The sequence below is a fragment of the Orcinus orca genome, chromosome 9, assembly GCF_937001465.1.
Source record: "Orcinus orca chromosome 9, mOrcOrc1.1, whole genome shotgun sequence".
In the NCBI taxonomy this organism is placed as follows: Eukaryota; Metazoa; Chordata; class Mammalia; order Artiodactyla; family Delphinidae; genus Orcinus; species Orcinus orca.
The window spans coordinates 16,935,886-16,944,690 of record NC_064567.1 but is presented as its reverse complement, the minus strand read 5'-3'; positions in this window follow the sequence as shown (position 1 = coordinate 16,944,690).

Genomic DNA, 8,805 nt, shown 5'->3' with positions numbered 1-8,805 from the left:
GACCTTTTGAGGAGGCTATAAATATGGAAAGAAGGTTCTCAGGTTGTTGCTGAGACTTCAAGGGCCTGTGCAGGACATTTTGTCCTGGTAACATTTAACTGCACTCTATCAAGCTAGCAGCTCCCTCTCCAGCTCTCAAGGACTCATTGCTTTCCCCCTGATGTAGATTTTGTTGGGGTGCTGTGTTCTTTCAAGATTAAGACAGTGACTCTACGCTAGCTTCAAGATGCTTGCGTGTTAGTGTCCTTCATTTTTTTTAGACAGTTGAAACAAGATTTACAATTTAATTAGTAAGGAGCTGTAATCTGTTAGTGCACCATGCCTTTAATAGCTGCAGAGGCATGCCTGGAGGGGAAGGCAGACTGTGGTTTTCCAAAGACATGCTGCTGGGATCCAGAAAATGTATTGAGACCCTAACATTACCTTTCTGGATCTGTGACCTTGATTCCTGTGACCCTGCTTTTGCTGCTGGATTTGCCCACAGTCTCTGCTTTACATCCTTGCTCCTACCCAGAGTAGGCATTTTTGGCTTATTGACTCCAATGTTCCCTGATCCCACCTTCCCTTGAAGTCAGTAAATCTCTAGTGTTAGTGAACATACCAGTCACTTGGTACTTGTTCAGAGTGCAGAACTCCTGAGCTGTACCTTAGAGATTTTGATGTGTTAGGTCTGTGATGTGCCCCAGGAACCTCACCTTGAACTAGCATCCCCAGATATTCTGAGAAAGGGGGTCCACAGGCCTTACCTTGGAACAACACCTGACAAGAATGACACTCTGTGCCCTGCTATGCTAATTCCAGTATGTGGCCTCAGTCCACCTCCAATTTCTGTCCTCACAGCTCTCATTCAGGTGCTGAAATCCTGAAGGGACTGGACTTCTCTAGCTTGAGATGAGGTGCATTCCGTGATGTACCTTGAGGAAGAGAATGAAGTTGGTGACGTGTTTTGAGATTAAAGGAGTAGACTAAGTATGTCATTAGCGCGCACTTTCCCTAAGGTTAGTAGTTTACGGAATGGGTCAGCTCTGTCCAGGTCAGTTGAGAGCTCCTCTCAGACTCTGTTCTTCATGATGGGGTCCCCCCTCCGAGAACTTAGAATTTTAGAGGGGACTCTGTGAGAGCCTTGTTATTCCTCTCTAGGCAGTCTGCCAAGAAGTTGGTTGGCTTCTGTGGTTGTGTTGTTCATGATGTGATTTTTTTGGGGGTGATTAGTAGTTGGAAATGTGATCTACAGACCTTACTTTGAGACACTCTCTGGACCACCTGCACCTATTTAGGGATATTTTCCCAGAAGTATCAAGCCTCATGAAACTGCAGCAGTGACTTGCAGTTCAGGGAAAACTACCGTTAGTCATCTAATGGTAGTTAAGAGACCCTGTTTACTTCTCAACAGGGTATTAATCACAGGACTTCTGAATTTCTAGAAATGTTTGTAATTTTATTTTCTTGTTTTCTGATATTCTTTTAATTGATATTTATTTTTTAACTATTCTTATGCTACTTACATCTTCTAGAATACTTTTACCTAACATTGTTGTTGTTTTTAAAACAATTTACCATTTTACCTTTTTAATACATCTATTTAATCATGCCTCATTTACACTATTCTTTCTTATTCACTTTTTAAGTTTTAATTTTATCTATTCAACTTGATCATTTCATAGCTATGACTATTTTTTTGCTATGACTTTTTGTAAACAGTGAAATTGAATTTGGGGTGAATTCTTTGCATTTTTGTTTAGTATAGGAAATGAATTTCAAGTTAGACAGATTTGTACCAGTTTTTATGACTTGCTTTGTCATCATCTCAGTTCCCTATTTATACTTTCTTTATAAGAAGCATGTTTCACTCAAGAGTTGTTTGAAATTCAAACTGTTCAACGTGTGCTGCCCTCAGGGAAATTTTATGAGAAGCTAGTCCTTTTAGCGGGTGTTGGCATGGTGTCAGCATGCCAGCTCTTTTCAGTATAGACTGGACTGCAAGGTGGTGTGACCAGAGGCCAGTAACTTAAAATTCCTTAAATTGTCATTTTTATTTAAAAAACTTGTGCGCCTCAGAAATAGGCATGCTGTATGTAGTATTAAAAATTATTATTGTTATTGTTTAAGGTGGGTGAGGAATGTTTATTAACTTCCTCTCTATCCTTTGGAGGAAGCTGTATAGCAAGCTTCATTGTGCAACCCTTGTGTCACAGACTGAAATGGCCTGGATTAATTTTTAAGGTTGTTTTCCTTAGAACAAGTTGGGGCCGTGTCCAAAGACTTCGAAAAAAATCTGTTTCCACGATCCCTAAAATATTGACACCAATTCTCTCACTTGCAAGGATGCTGGCCATGGTTTAGCAAAAGGATCCTGTTTTCAAGCAAAAGAAACCCAAACAATAATTAGACTTTAAATAGTAGGGAGACCAGAACAGTTGAAAGTTCCATGAAGTCTCTGTACAGTCATCCCTGGAAGTCCAGGGTACTCAGGTGTTCCCGAAAAGTCCTCGGCCTGGTTGGAATCTCTCAGCTACACTGGCTTCTGTAGTGCCAGCTCCTGCTCTTTGCTGTTTCCAGGTCTCTGGTCATCCACAAAGCGCTTCTTGGACCCACTTCTGTTCATTTCCTCGTCTGGCAAAGTCTTTAAACTGACTTTATCTTCCATGTTAGAAAACAATTGGAAGCTGGACTTTAAAGACAAATACTTATTCACTTTGCATAAATCATGTCTTTAGCTTTGCAAGGGCATTTGTTACTGAGGATTTATGGACACTCATGTGTTTTGTCCTCCCACTTAAGGTAGAAATGATTGCCTTACTTAAAAAAATCTGCCAATCTGCCTTCTGTAGCAATCGTTAACCTATCAACGAGTAGATATGTTTTTTTGTTTGTTTTTTTGTCTACCCAGCATCTTTATTTCCTTCTTTAGGTAAGAGTTTCTATGTTAGGTTCTCCAGAGAAACAGAACCAATAGGATATGTCTATCTCTATCATCTCTATCTTTATCTCGAGAGAGATTTTAAGGAACTGTAATAGTTGTAAGCTCTTGTAATAGTTGGAGGCTGGCAAGTCCAAAAACTGTAAGGTAGGCAGACCCTGGGAAAAACTGATGTTTCAGCTTGAGTCTGAATAGGGTCTGCAGGCAGAACTCCCTCTTTCTCAGGAGTGGGGAAAGGAGTGGGTAGAGACAATGTCAGGTTTTTTTTCCTCTTAAGGCCTTCAACTGATTGGATGAGGCTCACCCATATTATGGAGGATAATTTGCTTTACTCCAAGTATACTGATTAAAATGTTAATCTTATCTAAAAAATATCTTAATAGCAACATCTAGACTAGTGTTTGACCAAATATCTGGGTACCATGGCCTAGCGAAGTTGACACATAAAATTAACCATCACGGGACTTCCCTGGTGGTCCAGTGGTTAAGAATCCACCTTCCAATGCAGGGGATGAGGGTTCGATCCCCAGTCCAGGAACTAAGATCCCACATGCCGTGGGGCAACTAAGCCCAAGTGCCACAACTACTGAGCACATGAGCCACAGTTACAGAGCCCTCACGCTCTGGAGCTTGCACACCATAACTACAGAGCCCACGCGCTCTGGAGCCCACGTGCCACAACTAGAGAGAAGCCTGTGTGCCTCAAAGAAGAGCCCTGCATGCTTCAACTAAGACCTGCCACAGCCAAAAATAAAATAAATAAATAAATATATTTTTTTAAAAAGGTAAGTTGGGTCATCCTCTTTAAAAAAAAAATTAACTGTCACATACCCCGCCTTACTTCCGGAGAACTGCTCTCCTGACCCTTAGTCCATGGGCCTCAGATGGCGTTGCCTTCATTTTTGGTTCCAAGGGTGAGCATGCGAAACAGGCTCATACAATCATAGCATAAAATTACCCTGGCCAAAGGGACTGCTTCAAGGATGGACAAAACCAAACCCAGGTCAATGAGAGCCCTTCCTGGGATTTCTGCTGGAACTACCAGGAACGAGTCATTGTCCCATTTTCAGAGTCTGGGTGTTAAGTCCTAGTAAGCTTAGAGCTGCAGGGGCCATCTTTGCTCCCACATGGGGAAAAGTTGCTTGAAACTTAAGCCAACCTAGGGGAAAGAAGACACGGCTGAGAGATGGAGAACAGAGACTATTTCTTGTAGACATTATATAGACATTATTTGAAAATCTGACTTCAGCTACCTTGATGCATGGATTTATTATTTTTAAGTTATATAAGTTAACATATCCCTCTTCTTGCTAAAGCTAGTTTAATCTGAGTTTCTGTCACTTGCAACTGCAATAGTTCTGATTAATACACAGTCTGCTGGGCAATGTTCTAGGTGCTTCCCAGAGACAGCCACTTGCAACAAACTTAGCTGCTTCTTTTCATATTTATCTCTACATAGCTAAACAGTATGCCTTTACTGCTACTTCTTGATTGGTTGATTTTAGTCAGTAGTGATTGATTTCCTGTTACAGTGATGAATTCCCTCCTCCCTCTCCATTTCTCCCTTCCTACTCCCAATCCCTCTACAGTTACTATGTTCAGTTAAGTCACTAGTTAGGAGTTACATTATTCTGACTTTGGCCAAAATCAATTTACTCTGTATAATATAAAGAATCAAAATTTTCTAACAAGACAAAGGATTAAAAAATAATTTATGAAGAATTTTGCATAGATTCTTTACAACGTGTCAGGTAAACTTGAAGAGAACAGAGAATGTATGTAAAATTCTAATTGTTAAATTTTCTGTAGGCCAGGAAGTAAGGACACATTTACTGGTGCCTGCTCTGTGCCAAACCCCATGTTGGCAATTTTATTGGTTATCTTTTTGATGCTTACAATAACCTATGAATTTGTGTTAATTTCTCCTTTTCATAGATGAGAAAACTGAGGGTCAGAGAAGATGATTATCCATGTGAAGAAGATAAAAGGTGTCGTCATCCTTTTGAATAATATGGGAGTAATGCATGTACTCATAGAAGAGAGGCAAATCCTTTTCGGGAAAATTTATTTACTTATGGAATAAAGGTGAAGGGACTCAGTTTAACAGGGGCTCAACTTGCTCAGCTCTGTGCCTTTATTCTGAATAAGCACAGCTGATGACCCTGGTGGATATTATGGGATTTGGGCTGGTAGATCCCATTCTAGAAGCTGTAAGAATTCAGCCTTGGAACATCAGTGACTGTTATGAGGGGCAGAACTGGGGGCTTGACAATTGCTTCAGTAAAAACCAAAGTGAAAACTAAAACTTTCATTTAGAAATCAGTAGAACTTCAAGAGATTCAAGACGTTTCAAGTGTGGGGAAGAGTTGGGGAAGCAGCTAGTTTCAGAGATGGTAGAGGCACCTTGATATATTAGAAAGAGCTCTAGAGCTGTTGTCTAGAGACCTGAATTGAAATCCAGCTCCAGCAGTAACTTGACTGTGTGATCTTAGGCAATTCATTTGATCATTTTTCTATTTCCTTATATACAGAATAGTTGTAGAAATTGCCATCTTGCTTCCACTTCACTATTGCTATGAGAAGCAAATGAAATATACGTGAGTAATTTGCAAGCTGCCAGGTCAACATAAGCATAAGCTGTGTTCATCTCAGAGTAACCAAGGACTAGTAGGGCATATCTATCAATGATTTATTTGTACGCTTGGCCACCCGGCACCCTGAAAAATGGCTTATTTAAAAAAAGAGAAAGCTAAAATACATAAGTTTGGTTCAAGAGTCATGGCCACAGGGAGGGCAACCTGATTCAGAGCAAAATATAACTTGTCTACTCTGGGGAGGGATGGGTTGAGGGTAGTTTCCAATAAATAAGCAAGTCAATACTAACAACCATGGCTTCTCTCAAACGTCTGGCAAGTGTTGAGACCACAAAGAAGTTCTCAGCAGGTGGGTGGCAGCCGTTTCAGCAGTGATGGGAAATGACCTTCGGTGTCATTCAGAGCACTTTAATGCCCCCTTCAGCATGTGAGACCTGGCAGCAGCATCACAGAGAAGATGAGAGCTACTGAGAAGGGGCCACCCCACGGGGCCTCACCAGCGGCGGCCTTGGTGGGCTCTTGTCAGCAGCAGCAACTGGAGCTTCTACCAGAGTGAATAAAAGCGGGAAAGGAGGGAAATGTTTCCATGTGACTGCAAAGGAGGTTAGTTCATGTAGCACGTGGAGGACAGCCCCAGGGAAAATCTTCTGTGACAGATTTGAACGTGGGTGGGAAGTTTGGTCAGGCAGCCCTCTCAGAGAAATTGGGAGCAGAGCCCTCCAAATGTTTACCATTTCATGGCTTTTACTGTGAATCCTAATTTCACCCCAGCAGGAACGACCAGTAACTTGAGTGTTATTTGTTAGGTAGCTATGCAAATGTAAGGGATCATTTTGAAGGCATCTTACAAGTTTCTTTGTGCTTCTATCTGCTAGGTAGACCTCAGAATGTGTAGAAAGTAGGGACCCAGAACCAGCAAGCTTTTATTTTATTGCTCAAAGTGAAGCTGCATTGCATACTCTTGGATCTCAGATTTGTATCTTAAAGTTTTGCTAGGTTTTCATTTATGTATGCCAAATTAATGCTTTGAAATCAGAATGTTCAAATACTGAAGATAACTGTGTCATCAAACTGAATAGAAAATGCAGAAAATTGTAATTTAAAAACAAATTACTGTGCATTCATTCAACAAATATTTGCTGAAAGCACACCAGGCAAAGCGCCAGGAAGTCACTCATTCATACGTTTATTTAATGAACATTTAGTGAGCACCTCGTTCTTGCCATTGGGAGACAGTGGAGACAAGAAAAACAATGTCACTGCTCTCATGAAGCTTAATTTAAACGAAAAAAGTAGTCAATCAACAAAGAAGCAAATAAATATCATAGAGCAGGGGTAATTAGATGGTTGCTGTAGATTGGAACATCAGAGGAGGTGACTTTGCTGATACTTGAATGCTGAGAAGGAATCAGCCATGTGAAGGAAGATGGGGGCAGTGCACTTGAGGCAGAGAACATGAGGGCAAAGGCCCTAAGGCTGGGATGAACTTGACCTATTGAGTGAGCAGAAAGGCCTTCAAATGAGGTTGGCATGGCATGAGTTAGGAAAAGAAGGCTTGGGTCAGATTTTGCAGCACTTTGGAAATAGGTTAAAGGGTCTGGGTTTTATTGTAATTGTAATCAGTTGCTGTTGTGCAGAGAGGCACTTTGCCTTGCAGAAGTAGCAGCAGGGTGCTGCGGCAATAACCCAGATGAGAGGTGATGAAGGGTTGGCCACTGATGATAGCAATAAGATGGTGTAGCAGAGGGATTCAGGATATAAATTAGTAGGTAGAGTTGATTGGATTTGCTGATTAAGGTCCTCTGTGGGGGGTTTAGGAGAGACAGAACTCAAGGATGACTCCTTGAGGATAGAATGTGAACCAAGATAGACGTGACCCCTAACTACATGGAGGCTGGGGAGACATTTAATTAAATAACCCCCCAAATACAATGAAAAGTTTAACAGTGACAATGTTTCAAAGGAAGGATTTTCAGTGCTGTGAGATGGTTGAAAGACAAGTGTGATTGGGGGAGGGAGATCTGGGAAAGCCAGTTTGGACTAAAAATCTAAATGTGAAGTGATACTCAGAGGGAACATCCCATTTACTCCAGCCCAGGATCTTCTCCTTTATCTGGGGGAGGCTGTTTAGCAAAGGAAAGAGTCAGACTTGTACCCAGAGCAACTTCACTCCCATACTCCCCTCCCCTTATTCCCACAGCCTACAAAAAGATTTTGTTTTGTTTTTAAGAAGATGCAAGAAGAAAAGAGAAAAACTGTGTGTGAGAGAGTTCCCAGAAGTTGCCTGCTTACCAGGCTCCGGCAAAGAGGCTGTTCTTTTTACTGGTTAGGAGGTCCACTAAAAAGAGCAACAGCCTTTCTTTCCCAGGCGTCTGCCAGCCCCGGGGTGGCAATGCCATTTCCTTTCCTCTTCCTATCATTATTACCTTGTGAGCCCGCCTTCACCCACAGCTGAGAAAGGTTTGAGGTGATTATTGCGTGGGATTTGGCGTGAGGATCCTGAGTTTGATACCTGGCTCCACCACTTAGCAGCTGTGTGTGCGTGACCTTAGGTAACTTTCCTAGGGCTCAGTTTCTTTACCTATAAAATGGGGTTAATACCAGCTGGTGTTCCCCCGCCCCTGGTCCCCTGGAGTGATCAACATCCTGACTTCTAACACCATTGTCTAGTGCTGCCTGTTCTAGAACCTCATAAAAATGGACTCTGTGTCCGGCTTCTTTCATTCAACTTTATGGTACATGGAGCTGTGGTTTATTCATTCCTTTGTATGAATTCATCACTATTTCTTTCTTTATTCTTTTGTCAGTGGGCGTTTGGCTTGGTTCCAGTTACAAATAATGCTTCCAACACACAGCTTTTGGCTTTTGGTGACCACGTTTGTGTCTTTCTGTGGAGTATGTATCCAGGAGTGCTGGGTCATAGGACCTACATAGGTTCCGTTTTAGTAGATTCTTTGAATTGGTTTTCCAAAGCCGTTTTACCAATTTATGCTCCCATCAGCAAAGTATGAGTGCTCCAACTGCACCACATACAGACTTCGTATTGTCAGTACTTTTTATGTTAGCCATTCTAATGATGTTTATTGTGATATTTATTGCAGTTTTAATTGCATTTCTATGATGACTGATGATGTTGAATATCTTTTCATGGGTTTATTAATCGTTTATCTACTTTTTGTAGTTTAAATATCTTGCCTCATAAATAAAAAAATAACATGGGGTAATAGGAGTAACTGCCCCATAGAGCTGTGGGGTGACAGAGTGAAGTAGTGAGAGTTCAGCTTTTAGTGT